Source organism: Schistocerca cancellata, chromosome 1 (genome assembly GCF_023864275.1).
Source record: "Schistocerca cancellata isolate TAMUIC-IGC-003103 chromosome 1, iqSchCanc2.1, whole genome shotgun sequence".
In the NCBI taxonomy this organism is placed as follows: Eukaryota; Metazoa; Arthropoda; class Insecta; order Orthoptera; family Acrididae; genus Schistocerca; species Schistocerca cancellata.
In genome coordinates, this window is record NC_064626.1 from 1,077,636,019 (window position 1) to 1,077,650,631 (window position 14,613).

The window sequence follows — 14,613 nt, forward strand, 5'->3', positions numbered from 1 at the left end:
GCGTACCCATGAAAAGCAGCAACATTTATTATGCCAGAAAAATCTGTGTATTCACAAGCAACTGTGTTAATTGAATTATGTTTTATTCTTTCCTTTTGGTTAATATGTGTAAACATCATTTTAAAATAAACAAAAAATACAAAATTTGAAACCAATTACATAATGAGGTCATTTAAAGGGATCTGTCTGGTGTAATAATGTTCATCTAGCTCTACACATTTATAATGTTCTAATCATGTACATCGGATCACTGAATACATGCTAACCACAACAGTGGCAGAATCACTGAATTTTGGTAAACAGTAAAATGGTCTTAAAGTTTCAGTAATCTACATGCAGTAAAAAAATTTAGCTGTTTAACGTAACATATGTAATAGGTTTCACATGAGTCTCAAGAGTAGAACATCCTTTATTTTATTGTATTAAGAAATATACCAATACTAGGCTTCAGAAGTTTTTATATTTGTAATATATTACCGGTTAGATTTACTTACAACCAGTAATATATTTTAAATATAAAAGCTCACCACATATAGGAACTAAAGAAAACTGTTAATTTGCACAGGCCAACTGCAGCATTTAAACTGCGTCGATGTTTTAATGATTATAACTGAAGACTAAACATGTATTATGGCAACTGAAGGTGGGTGAAATCTCAAAAGGCATATTGGTATAATAAAAAATACATTAAAAAGTGGTTGGTTGCTGTATTTCTTAAATTAATATAATCGACAGCTATGGATCTCAACAATCAATAAAACTGATAAATTATCCTTTCATTTTCTAAACGTACACTGTGGAGTAACATTTTAGTAACAAAAAGAGTAAAAATCCTAACAAATTTATAGATTCACTTCCATAATTCTGCAAAGGTAATACATTAAATTTAAAGGACAAGCATCTTTATGCTACAGGTGTGTGTTACTTCAAAGTGGAACTTTGTACTCTTATAATAACCAGAAAATTATAAAAAAAAAAGTTATGACTATCATTTTGTATTTTTCCCTTAAGTAAACAGATTATAGTACAGAATCAAACAACATCTTGTATGTGCAATAGTGATGATATCACAAAACAACTCTCCTCCTCATATCTACTTCAGAAATATCAGTGTTTCCTAAATAACCTGTTTGACGGAAGGAAGTGTTAGAGTGAGCTTAGTGCCCCTTATCAGTTATTATAAAGAGAACACCAGCTCAGATTTGGGAGACCAGTGGGAGGAATCAACAAGGACCTTTCTGAAAGAACCATAATGGCATTCACCTGCAATAATGTAGGGACATCAACAAAAACCTACCATGTTTACCCAAGTGCAAGACAACCCTGAATATAAGAAACCTACTCCCCCCGCGCTCTCTCTCTCTCATTTTTTTAAGAGGCTCCTTGAGAAAACTTTACTTTTTTTTTACTGACAAATTATCTGCCTAAAAAAATAACATTATACCTATTCTAAATTTATGTTATTTGTTGATTCGCTACATTTTGGTAATACAAGGACAAATACAATAAACAAACAGAAATGGTTTGCATTAATCTGTGGACCATTTTCTTTTCTACCTTTTTTGCTTGCTAAGCCCTTTGTTTGTACTATCACTATCCTAACACTGCTGTGAAATTTATATCTTCATTGTCACAAATAATTAGCACTTTTTCCAAATATATTGCAATGTCTGAGGTTGTGATTACTGTGGGATGCAAGAACACAGCTGTTTTTATCTGAACACAAATGGTGAAACCCCACTTTTACACTTTTCCAGGGCCTCAAAAAAAAAAAAAAAAAAAAAAAAAAATGGTGTAACACGTGGGAAAATGTAAAATGTGGGAAATAACATTTTAAGATGTAAAAGTTAGGTATAGGATGCCTCCTTGCATTTTCGCACTTCATGTACATAAAAGGCATCGAAATACTTGTCAAGGACTTTATTATTACTGGACAAAGGTTTATTATCAAATAATAACTGCTGATGTAATGGAAACTGATAACTGTCTGTTTGATTCAATTTCATACGTCATATTCGATATTTTTGGCAAGCTTGCAGCTGCCATTTAATATCTAAATAATGAAACACTGCACAATTATGTATTTTTTCATGCTTAGCTCAATGTGTTTTGAGAATTTCTCATTGTAAAATACAAATATTTATGTAAATATTTTGTGTGGCAGTTGCATATATGTTGTTCTGCGTCTCTTGCATTATTTGGTTTGAGTAACGTCACAAAAAATACATAACATAAATACTGTATCTGACAAGGAGAATAATTTCTTGAAACACTTTTTCGAAACACGTTTTGTCCAGCATGAAAAAGTCGTAATTGGTGTTCTGTTTAAAGCAGAAACATTTTAGCAATGCGTAGTGAGTGAAGGTGTAAACTAGTGCTACAAGTAGCTAAACAATGAAACACGCTAAATACGATTCAACAAAGGTGTGGCAAAGATCACAACAATCATGAAACTGTACAACAATCATCAAATTGCACATGTGCAATAGAGATTGTTTGGAAATGGTTGTGATTGGTCATGATATATTTATTCGAATGAATCTTGACCACCCAGAGGCAGTATTGGGAAATTGGTTTACAAAATTTGATTTTGGGAGCACCATGTAAGTGGGGTTCTAGCTACTCCCATCAGCCACGACACCAAGTAGTGCTTGGCAGTGGCAGGAGATACTGCACGAATTGCTCCAACCTTTACACATTCTCCACTCCAAATCCAATGAGCAGGGCACCCTGGTGTCAAGAAACTTAACTAAATAATGTTTGTAAACACTACTTAATGGCTGATGTCATGCCAGCATCACTTTATATCAGTTTTTCTCCACGAACATTTTTTCACAAAGCGTAAATCGCAGGAAAATTATAAATATGTTGACACAAATTCGAGTACGAATTAAGATTGTGGATATAGGATATTTGACGGGAGCCATGAGAAATGTCGTTAACGCTGGAAAAATGTTAATTCCGGGAATGTAAAAGCAGGGTTATACGGTATCACATTTCACTTCAATACTGATGTGAGAATGTTACAATGTCTCTTACTTCCCAACATATTGTATGCCAGCTGTTCTCTCTCATTAGCTGCATGGGAATGAAATGAGCGCGTGGCATTGTTGGCCGGGAGGCCCCATCCGGTGAAGTTCAGCTGCTGCATGCAAGTCTTATTAAAGTCGATGCCACATTGGGCAACTTGCATGCTGGTGATGAGGATGAAATGATGATGAGGGCAACACAACACCCAGTTCACGAGCGGAGAAAATCTCCAACTTGTAAGATAATAAAATTTAATACTATTTCCTTCTGTGTTTCACAAAACTGTCATATTTTTTAAGCAGGAGAGAGAGCTATAGTGGCTAGTTCATAGTTCCTCACATATCCTTTGCACCAACACCGCCTAGAAGTGTCATGTGATTGATTGAGCAACGTCGATATTGTTTTGAGCGCAACAGTATATTGGTAAATCATGAGCCTGTTCAAACTTGACTATCATTTGTCCATCCCTGCCCTTCCAAATTCCTCAAAATTATTCTGCTTGTGACCTCAATAGTCAAAGCTTCATCTGTAAATGTAAAACAATTCCTATACACTCTATTAACCAATGTAAAAATATTGATATATGCAGCAATAGCTCAATCTGCGAATATTACGAGGTGCATTCAAGTTCTAAGGCCTTCGATATTTTTTCTAATTAACTACTCACCCGAAATCGATGAAACTGGCGTTACTTCTCGACATAATCGCCCTGCAGACGTACACATTTTTCACAATGCTGACGCCATGATTCCATGGCAGCAGCAAAGGCTTCTTTAGGAGTCTGTTTTGACCACTGGAAAATCGCTGAGGCAATAGCAGCACGGCTGGTGAATGTGCGGCCACAGAGAGTGTCTTTCGTTGTTGGAAAAAGCCAAAAGTCATTAGGAGCCAGGTCAGGTGAGTAGGGAGCATGAGGAATCACTTCAAAGTTGTTATCACGAAGAAACTGTTATGTAACGTTAGCTCGATGTGCGGGTGCGTTGTCTTGGTGAAACAGCACACGCGCAGCCCTTCCCGGACGTTTTCGTTGCAGTGCAGGAAGGAATTTGTTCTTCAAAACATTTTCGTAGGATGCACCTGTTACCGTAATGCCCTTTGGAACGCAATGGGTAAGGACTACGCCCTCGCTGTCCCAGAACATGGACACCATCATTTTTTCAGCACTGGCGGTTACCCGTAATTTTTTTGGTGGCGGTGAATCTGTGTGCTTCCATTGAGCTGACTGGCGCTTTGTTTCTGGATTCAAAAATGGCATCCACGTCTCATCCATTGTCACAACCGATGAAAAGAAAGTCCCATTCATGCTGTCTTTGCGCGTCAACATTGCTTGGCAACATGCCACACGGGCAGCCATGTGGTCGTTCGTCAGCATTTGTGGCACCCACCTGGATGACACTTTTCGCATTTTCAGGTCGTCATGCAGGATTGTGTGCACAGAACCCACAGAAATGCCAACTCTGGAGGCGATCTGTTCAACAGTCATTCGGCGATCCCCCAAAACAATTCTCTTCACTTTCTCAATCATGTCGTCAGACCGGCTTGCGCGAGCCCAAGGTTGTTTCGGTTTGTTGTCGCACGATGTTCTGCCTTCATTAAACTGTCGCACCCACAAACTCACTTTCAACACATCCATAACTTCATCACCACATGTCTCCTTCAACTGTTGATGAATTTCAATTGGTTTCACACCACGCAAATTCAGAAAACGAATGATTGCATGCTGTTGAAGTAAGGAAAACGTCGCCATTTTAAGTATTTAAAACAGTTCTCATTCTCGCCGCTGGCGGTAAAATTCCATCTGCCGTACAGTGCTGCCATCTCTGGGACGTATTGACAATGAACGCGGCCTCATTTTAAAACAATGCGCATGTTTCTATCTCTTTCCAGTCTGGAGAAAAAAAATCGGAGGCCTTAGAACTTGAATGCACCTCGTAGATGACATTGTATTTTTCAAATGACAAATTTGGGGAAAATACTTCCTCTTATAATCAAAAACAATTAGTTATTGACAATATAATGTAATTGAAAGGATAAAATAAATCTACTCACTAAGCAGCGGCTGGGGACACACACATAAAACAAGAATTTCTCACCAGAGAAGTGGCCTGCATGATGCGAAAAAATGATTGGAAAAAAATCATTAGAGAGAGTCGAGAAAAAAGACAAAATCTTACAAAACCTGGAAAACATACAAGAAAATGCAAACTACTTTTCTTGGCAAAGAAAGTAATGTAGGAAATGGCAGAAAAAAATTATCATACTGGTTTGGTGGAAAACAAATACATAAAAATGTGAAAAAATGTATAAACAAGGTAAGTGGAGGGTGGGAAAGAAAATAGCTGTCAAATATACAAATTAATTGACAAGAAGCAATTGGGAGAACATCCTGCAGTGTAGTGAAACATAAACAAATTGTTATAGGCAAATTTGTAAATGTAAATAACAATGGACCCATCTATGCGCAATGAAATCAGTACTAGAAAAGATGCGGGGGTGAAGTGTTGATTAATCTGGATGGTAGAGATAAATAAATGAACGGACTAGCACAAAGGAGTAGAAAACAGATGACAGTTTGATCAAGACAGATGATAACAAAGACTGACAAAAGGGTTACATAAGGAAAACACTACTGACAAAACTTAGAGAAGCAGCAATTGAAGCTGACTGCTGAATGATTCTACTGCCGTCTACATACATTGTGCCTATGGGCCACAAAGATAAAGATACTAGAAATTAGGGCTCATATGGAGGCTTACAGACAGTCATTTTTTCCTCACTATATTTGCGAGTGGTACAGGAAAGGAAATGACAAGTAGTGGTACAGGGTGCCCTCCGCCATGCACCATATGGTGGCTTGCAGAGTATCGATGTAGATGTAGATGCAGGTGATGTAGATGTAGATGTAGGTGACCATATGGGCTAATATAACAATGAAAATTATCAATTTTTGACAATACAATGTAATTGGAGAGAGAAAAAATCTATGTTATCTTTCTGTTTGTCCACTTTTTATAAGATTTTGTCTCTTTCCATGACTTTACCTACCAATTTTTCTTTCTTTTACAATTTTTTTTTATCAGATAGTCTTCTATTCTGGTGAGAAATTCTCGCCCATTCATAAAAAAAAAAAAAAAGGTGTGTGTCTTCTTCTGCTGCCTCTTGTTGAGTAGACACTTTACTTTTCCAGTCACATTATATCCTCTCGTAATTGCGTAAATACAGTAAATCAAAGTGAAGTAACTCGGATATGAATCTTGCACCTCCTAAAAACGAATCCAGAGCTCTAATTACTACAGTATCTCAATCATAAAGTTTAATGGTAAATGGGCACACCAAAAAGTTTTCTACTGGAATTGCAAGCCTCAGCACATTACACTTACATCCTTAGTCACATATCAACAGGCATCACCAGCTGTGTCGTGGAGGAAAATTATTCACGCATTTGCAGATGCTGAGGAGTAAGAGCAGTGGTCTGAGCACTTCTGTGTACACCTTCATCTCTCTTATTATGATATCTGCATAATACATAGTAGAACGCTGGTTTTGTCTGTGACATCTCAATTCTCTTAGAGATGGCAAAAAAACTTTGAAGAGCAGTTGAACATAATGGATAGTGTCTTGAATAGAGGTCAACAGATGAACATCCACAAATTTAAACTGAGGGTAATGGAATATAGTCAAATTAAACTGGAATTTGATTGTGAAATGAGACACTAAAAGTAGTATATCAGTTTTGCCATTTGGACAGAAAAATAAATGATGATGGCTGAACAAGGAAGGATATTAAATGTACACAGAATTTGGCAAGAAAAGCACTTCTGGAAAAAGAGGAATTTGTTAACACTGAATATAAATCTAAGTACCTCAAAGTTCCTCCTGAAGATAGTAGGGTGTAGCCTTGTATGGTAGTGAAACATAATCAACAAATACTTGAGACGAGAAGAGGACAGAAACTTCTAAATGTGGTGCTACAAACTATGCTGGAAACTATAGGGGAAGCTCCAATAACTAACGAGAGGTACTGCACTAAACTGAGGAGTAAAGAAATTTAAGGCACAAACTGACTCAAAGAGGAGATCGGAGGATAGGACACATTCCAAGGCATAATAACATTGTCAATTTGGTCATGAAGGGACATACGAGGGGTAAAAATTGTAGAGGGAGACCAAGGCATGACTAAAGCAAGCAGGTTCAAAAGGATGTTGGTTGTAGCAGTTATGCAAAGATAAAAGGCTTGCACAGGATAAACTAGCATGGAGAGCTGTATCAAACCAATATTTAGAATGAAAATCTCAACAATAGAAGTGCACTGATCAAAAGGGGGTCTAGCCTAAACCATAAGAACATTTTTACCTAAACAACAGCTTTGCACCAACTGAACAGTAAATGCTCTCATAAATACAAAACCTTCATTGTACTGTCCAATGCTTATTCTGTAAGTTATGCCTCCAAAGTTTAATGACCATTTCTGCAGTACTCTCTTACTGGCCAAAGTAATATTCACGCAAACAAAGTTGCATTTGGCGTGGTGGATGATGAGAGCGACTGTAAATGGGAAATGCCTTCATGGTCACTCCCATAAGACACCACACCAAGTATCAGCTTTGTTTGCACATATAATATCTCATTAGGAACAGCAGGCCCCAACTTCGATCATTTTCATTTTTCAGTATGTATGTATGTATGTATGTATGTATGTATTTTTAAATAGATGAAAAATATTTTAGGGTAGATGACAAAAGCACCTCTACGTTACTTCCTCATTATCGTAGTTGGTCCATTTTAAATCACCGAATGGACATGGCAAGGTAATTAAATGACTTCACTAACTCTCTGTGATTTACTGCTGATGTTATACCAAAGCAATTTACCCATACTACTTAACATCTGTATTCATTTACAGCGAGATGGTGTACAAACTAACTGAAGAGCTTCTGCTAATTGTCAATGACTAGTACAATAAATCTCAACAATCAATATTATTTTCACAGATGAAATTGTTATAGTCCATTCATTAACATTACACCACACAAAACTGTTTAAATGAGATATCTAAAGACTTCCTAGAAGTGACTGCATACCTATAGTAAAAACTACACATTGCACAGATATCAGTACACAAAATTCTATACAAATGTTTCCACTTCACAAGCATGTCAACAATCAAGCTAAATGCTACGATTATGATATGAAACAGAGAATGGGCCACTTGTGTCCGTTTGGCACAAATTTACAACTTTCACCATTGCATTACCACAATGCCTTGTGCAGCTGGAAGTCACAAATTCCCACCCATCCCCTACCTTTCTCTCACTATTCTCTATTTCATATAAATGTATGCCTAGCCGCGTCATCACGAGTGGTGTCTGTTCTGTTGAATATGTCCGACAGGACAGATGCCACTCAAATATACACAATGCTATTGTTTTGTCCCAGTCAGGCATAGTAAAACAATTATGATCAATTCTTACAAGAAAAACCAATATGATAATGCTACTTAATATGATTATTATGTTTTCCGGTGTATGGCCTACCAAACAATATTTGTATTAAGGGCTTACAGGCTGACTGCTACTTGAGAGGAGCTTTCTTTCATTCATTCATTCATTCATTCCTTTCATCTCCTGTCCCTCAGTTTATTTTGTTTTGGCAAGACTGGAGACTGGTCGAACACAGCCACAAATAAAATTTTAATTAATAATTACCTTCCACTTTCATTTGTACAGGATTAGACTAAGAGAGAGTAAAATTATGTTTGTTAACTTGACTTGTATATTTTGTCAGAAACCAACTTGTGCAAATATGGGTAAATCATTTGTTTTTTGTATATTATTTTATTCTAAAATAACTGGTTTTCTTGAAAACATAATGAATCTTAATTACTTTCATGCAAATACAATTTTTATTGCAAATGAAAATAATGCTCACTGTTATCAAATAAACTTCAAAATCACATTTGATTTCAGCACAAACTAGCAGGCACATAAGCTCCAAAATAATTTAAAAGTTGTTGTTACTCAAATTACCCAGTCCATACTGTTTTACATTCCTCCAGCTTTCTTATGATCATGTTGTGGAAATTATTAACAATAGCTTATGTCTAATTACAAATTAAACTAATGGCAGAATGCTGCACAAGAATGGTACCGTGCCTCAAGATGTCGGTTCAGTTCTTTATCAGGGTGTATAAGTGGACAAGGGAAAAAAATTCCCGGATTTCCCGGTTAAAAATACACTTTCTCCCGGGCTAGCAAGCGGCTACACGGGTAGCAGGGGTTGTGTGGCGTGCACTGGGCGGTTTTTTAGGTTAGATGGCCTCGGGCAAGTACAGAAAGGGCAACAGCCTCAAAGGGTGCGGGGCAAAGTCAGGACATGCGGGGACTAAGCAGCAATCAGTATTATAATTGTAAACTGTCGAAGCTGCATTGGTAAAGTACCGGAACTTCAAGCGCTGATAGAAAGCACCGAAGCTGAAATCGTTATAGGTACAGAAAGCTGGCTGAAGCCAGAGATAAATTCTGCCGAAATTTTTACAAAGGCACAGACGGTGTTTAGAAAGGATAGATTACATGCAACCGGTGTTGGCGTGTTTGTTGCTGTTAGTAGTAGTTTATCCTGTAGTGAGGTAGAAGTGGATAGTTCCTGTGAATTATTATGGGTGGAGGTTACACTCAACAACCAAGCTAGGTTAATAGTTGGCTCCTTTTACCGACCTCCCGACTCAGCAGCATTAGTGGCAGAACAACTGAGAGAAAATTTGGAATACATTTCACATAAATTTTCTCAGCATGTTATAGTCTTAGGTGGAGATTTCAATTTACCAGATATAGACTGGGACACTCAGATGTTTAGGACGGGTGGTAGGGACAGAGCATCGAGTGACATTATACTGAGTGCACTATCCGAAATTTACCTCGAGCAATTAAACAGAGAACCAACGCGTGGAGATAACATCTTGGACCTACTGATAACTAACAGACCCAAACTTTACGACTAAGTGCAGAACAGGGAATCAGCATCCCTGAATATGGAAGTTAATAGGAATATAAAAAAAGGGAGGAAGGTTTATCTGTTTAGCAAGAGTAATAGAAGGCAGATTTCAGACTACCTAACAGATCAAAATGAAAATTTCTGTTCCGACACTGAAAATGTTGAGTGTTTATGGAAAAAGTTCAAGGCAATCGTAAAATGCTTTTAGACAGGTACGTGCTGAGTAAAACTGTGAGGGACAGGAAAAACCCACCGTGGTTGAACAACAAAGTTAGGAAACTACTACGAAAGCAAAGAGAGCTTCACTGCAAGTTTAAACGCAGTGAAGCAAAGATTTTTGCAGTTTTTCACTAGTTTACTGTTTTATTTAATAAGAAATGCTGCATGTTTTCTCAGATTGTACAAGTGCATTCTTGTATTTAAAACGTTTATTATAAGCAATTTTTCACTGGTTTACTGTTTTATTTAATAAGAAGTGCTGTATGTTGTCTCGAGTCCTTGTTTCCTGAAACTAGTATGACCTGCCCCCCCCCCCCCCCCCCCCCCCCCTCCCAGTTCAGATCCTGGGTACGCCCTTGCAGGGAAAGACATGTTTTGGAAATATCTTTGATGTGCAGCAACATGTACGCTGCATATTTTCGGATTACGACAGCACACATTCGAATTCCACCAAATACCGCATGTTACTTTCCGAATCATTGAAATCGAGATTTCGATGTGCTTCAGTAAGCCGTTCGTAGCTCACGTCACGTGATCTCGCCAGCTGGTGACAGCGGTTATTCAGAGAATAGGACACGTGATGTAGTCAGCCAACAGCAACACCACTTTTAAGTAACACGAACACACAAACAGGGAAAGTTAATAGTTTAAATTAATATACATAGTGTTGCTACAAGAAAAGCAAAGCTTTCACATATAATAGTGGTCTCAAGCTGCAAGCGAAGCTAAGCTTTCGCATATACTGTTGACCTTTTTTGCGCGTGTTACACTTTAAGATACATCACACAAATGTGCCAGTAAAAATTTTTAATAATGACATAAATGTCTGATCTTCAGTGTTCGAAATTCTTCTAAATGGCTCGTCATTAAAGAGTTGATTTTTAAATGAGAGTCAAACACTCTGTGATTTAACAAATCCATGGTATATTCTTGCACATAGCTCAACTTACGTAAAAGTATATTTACTTTGAAAGTAACACTTTTCAAACCACCATTCGCAATATTTTCCCACGACCTGTTAAAAATAGGTTCGTTTCAGCAGTTACCAGAGAGTGCAGGTAACAGGCGACACCGCGCTTGAGTAGCTATCATGATGTAGGAAGCCCGTATGTACAGGGTGTTTCAAAAATGACCGGTATATTTGAAACGGCAATAAAAACTAAACGAGCAGCGATAGAAATACACCGTTTGTTGCAATATGCTTGGGACAACAGTACATTTTCAGGCAGACAAACTTTCGAAATTACAGTAGTTACAATTTTCAACAACAGATGGTGCTGCGGTCTGGGAAACTCTATAGTACGATATTTTCCACATATCCACCATGCGTAGCAATAATATGGCGTAGTCTCTGAATGAAATTACCCGAAACCTTTGACAACGTGTCTGGCGGAATGGCTTCACATGCAGATGAGATGTACTGCTTCAGCTGTTCAATTGTTTCTGGATTCTGGCGGTACACCTGGTCTTTCAAGTGTCCCCGCAGAAAGAAGTCACAGGGGTTCATGTCTGGCGAATAGGGAGGCCAATCCACGCCGCCTCCTGTATGTTTCGGATAGCCCAAAGCAATCACACGATCATCGAAATATTCATTCAGGAAATTAAAGACGTCGGCCGTGCGATGTGGCCGGGCACCATCTTGCATAAACCACGAGGTGTTCGCAGTGTCGTCTAAGGCAGTTTGTACCGCCACAAATTCACGAAGAATGTCCAGATAGCGTGATGCAGTAATCGTTTCGGATCTGAAAAATGGGCCAATGATTCCTTTGGAAGAAATGGCGGCCCAGACCAGTACTTTTTGAGGATGCAGGGACGATGGGACTGCAACATGGGGCTTTTCGGTTCCCCATATGCGCCAGTTCTGTTTATTGACGAAGCCGTCCAGGTAAAAATAAGCTTCGTCAGTAAACCAAATGCTGCCCACATGCATATCGCCGTCATCAATCCTGTGCACTATATCGTTAGCGAATGTCTCTCGTGCAGCAATGGTAGTGGCGCTGAGGGGTTGCCGCGTTTGAATTTTGTATGGATAGAGGTGTAAACTCTGGCGCATGAGACGATACGTGGACGTTGGCGTCATTTGGACCGCAGCTGCAACACGGCGAACGGAAACCCGAGGCCGCTGTTGGATCACCTGCTGCACTAGCTGCGCGTTGCCCTCTGTGGTTGCCGTACGCGGTCGCCCTACCTTTCCATCAAGTTCATCCGTCACGTTCCCAGTCCGTTGAAATTTTTCAAACAGATCCTTTATTGTATCGCTTTTCGGTCCTTTGGTTACATTAAACCTCCGTTGAAAACTTCGTCTTGTTGCAACAACACTGTGTTCTAGCCGGTGGAATTCCAACACCAGAAAAATCCTCTGTTCTAAGGAATAAACCATGTTGTCTACAGCACACTTGCACGTTGTGAACAGCACACGCTTACAGCAGAAAGACGACGTACAGAATGGCGCACCCACAGACTGCGTTGTCTTCTATATCTTTCACATCACTTGCAGCGCCATCTGTTGTTGAAAATTGTAACTACTGTAATTTCGAAAGTTTGTCCGCCTGAAAATGTACTGTTGTCCCAAGCATATTGCAACAAACGGTGTATTTCTATCGCTGCTCGTTTAGTTTTTATTGCCGTTTCAAATATACCGGTCATTTTTGAAACACCCTGTAAGTACGTGTAAAACATTGAAAGATCACACATTATGTCATAAAAGAAACAAGACATCAGAGGATACTGCAAGAGCATTGGAATTTCGTGAACAATATTAAAATGTGCACATTTAAAGTGCATACTTAAAGGGCACATTCGCATGTCAAGATTCCCAATGAAATAGACCTCGACCTGATATTAAGCTTCTTTTCAGTGTGGTTTTCTTATATCACGTTTGGGTCTTTATGATGGCATGATGCCACATATGCTAGAAAATGAAAACATGCACTTGAAACGCAGCAAACAGTTGAAACTAGCCAGTACTGTGGAATTAAACATTTCGTTTCAAATACATTGACTGCCTCTGCGGAAAAGGTTAACAAAAGCCTAATTTCTTTAGCAAACAGACAAAAATAACTTCATTGTTCTGCAAGGCGATTAATTCTTGACTGTCAGAAAAGTGGAAATAAAATAAAATCTGAAACTAATGACATATTTCAACCTTCCGTAATTATGTGAATGTGTTTTAATTCACTTGATAGCTCCCGGCCACAGATATCCGTTTTGTTTTCATTTGACGTGAGAGTAAACGAAGGGGAAACAGCAAAATCACTAAATGTATACATGGGTCACATGGAGACTATGCATATAGCTCAGACTGCTCTGCGCATCAGCCCCGGATCTACAACATTTGCGAACCGGGTCAATATTTTAAAAAACTCGAATTTTCAAAATATGTTCATCTTGTAGCGCACATCTTTCTGAAAAGTCTGAACTTAAAACATATGTATTCAAGGAAATGTAAGACATATAATTTGGTCTTAAGTATGCCAAAGTGCAGTGCCACGCCTCTTCATAAAGCATTTTTCTACCGCACGTCCAAACTATATTCAGGAGAGTAGAAATTGAAATGTCCTGTGGCGCCTCTCCTGCTCCCAGGCGGCCAGTTTGACAGCCTGCCCCTCTTTAAAAAAATCTCACAATTAATAGCGGATGGGATTATTTGTAATCGAGAGAATAAAAACTCTTCAGAAAATCTGAAATCTTTATTGCTTAATAGCTAATAATTTGCTGTTTTGTGTGACATAAAACCAATACTGACAAGAGATAAGCAAGAAATTACATATTTCTTCAGACATTAGCTCCTAGCATTTTTTACTCTCTAATCTTGCTACAGCTTTACATTACCTCATCAAAGTTCGTCAAACGTTTTGCTACATGAAAAATCTAAATGTCGTTATCTAATACTGAAAAAGCTGTTAATACAAATAATACCCAAGACTGGTGTGGTTTCTCAATCTGATTACGTCTATATTGTCACTGACTGCTAGATAAAACAAAATAGGCCTTTCTAATATGGCAGCAATTTTGTAACACACCAAATAAACGAGACTGTTTTGGCACAAATGGCCATTTTTATAACACGACAGAATATAGTCCAATATGTACCAATATCAAATGCCTATTAGGCCTACTACAAGCACAAAGCTTTATGTTATGAATTATTTTCACATTTCATTCATACGCACCAGCTTCTCAAGCATGAGATCGGAAAGCATTATTACGAAATTTTTATATAAATTTGGTATCGTCTTAGTCTTCCATAATTTGTGTGATGTCCCCGTTTCTTCTCCTTCCTCGTTCTAAGAAACAATCTTGTCATCAACAATTCTGTAGTTATTGCTGTCACTGTCAAAATTTTTTCGCCAATTAACTTCACTAATCCTGCCA

At 38.2% G+C, this 14,613-nt stretch overlaps 1 protein-coding gene across 2 annotated transcripts in view; it reads right to left on the reverse strand.

Annotated features, from left to right (window-relative positions):
• LOC126090883 (mitogen-activated protein kinase kinase kinase 4) overlaps positions 1-14,613 on the reverse strand; it is a 201,103-nt gene that overhangs the window by 61,197 nt on the left and 125,293 nt on the right. The gene's annotated exons all lie outside the window — the stretch shown is intronic.